This window comes from Myotis davidii, unplaced genomic scaffold, assembly GCF_000327345.1.
Source record: "Myotis davidii unplaced genomic scaffold, ASM32734v1 scaffold205, whole genome shotgun sequence".
Lineage (NCBI taxonomy): Eukaryota > Metazoa > Chordata > Mammalia > Chiroptera > Vespertilionidae > Myotis > Myotis davidii.
In genome coordinates this window covers 584,921-585,578 of record NW_006297573.1, presented here as the reverse complement: position 1 = coordinate 585,578, position 658 = coordinate 584,921, and the positions used below count along the sequence as shown (strand labels likewise).

At 44.8% G+C, this 658-nt stretch overlaps 1 protein-coding gene across 3 annotated transcripts in view; it reads left to right on the top strand.

Moving 5' to 3' along the window:
- The window catches only part of KANK4 (KN motif and ankyrin repeat domains 4), a 43,344-nt gene that overhangs the window by 15,526 nt on the left and 27,160 nt on the right, over positions 1 to 658 (top strand). The window lies entirely within an intron of this gene.

The window sequence follows — 658 nt, the reverse complement described above, 5'->3', positions numbered from 1 at the left end:
GGGTACCTAGGAGCTTAAATCCAGCCCACTGTCCACCTACAGCCAAGCCTGCAGCACTGTGTCCACCCAGAGGGGTGCCTATATCTCATTTCCATGGCACAAAGGCAAGGTCTAGGGTGGACAATGGCCCTGGTTGTGTGTGCTCTAAATCTCAGCCTCCCTTCATTGTTTCCTGAGATCCTCTCTGGTTCTTACACATTAGAGCAGCGGTTCTCAACCTTCCTAATGCCGCGACCCTTTAATACAGTTCCTCATGTTGTGGTGACCCCCAACCATAAAATTATTTTCGTTGCTACTTCATAACTGTAATTTTGCTACTGTTATGAATCGTAATGTAAATAATCTGATATGCAGGATGTATTTTCATTGTTACAAATTGAACATAATTAAAGCATAGTGATTAATCACAAAAACAACACGTAATTATATATGTGGTTTCTGATGGTCTTAGGCGACCCCTGTGAAAGGGTCGTTCGTCCCCCAAAGGGGTCACGACCCACAGGCTGAGAGCTGCTGCATTAGAGGTTTTTCTCTGGCCTAATTTTGCAGGAACATTATATTGAGATCTGAAATATTTCACTGAACATGGTGTGTGTGTGTGTGTGTGTGTGTGTGTGTGTGAAAGAGAGAGAGAGAGCGAGAGAGAGGGTGAGGGGCG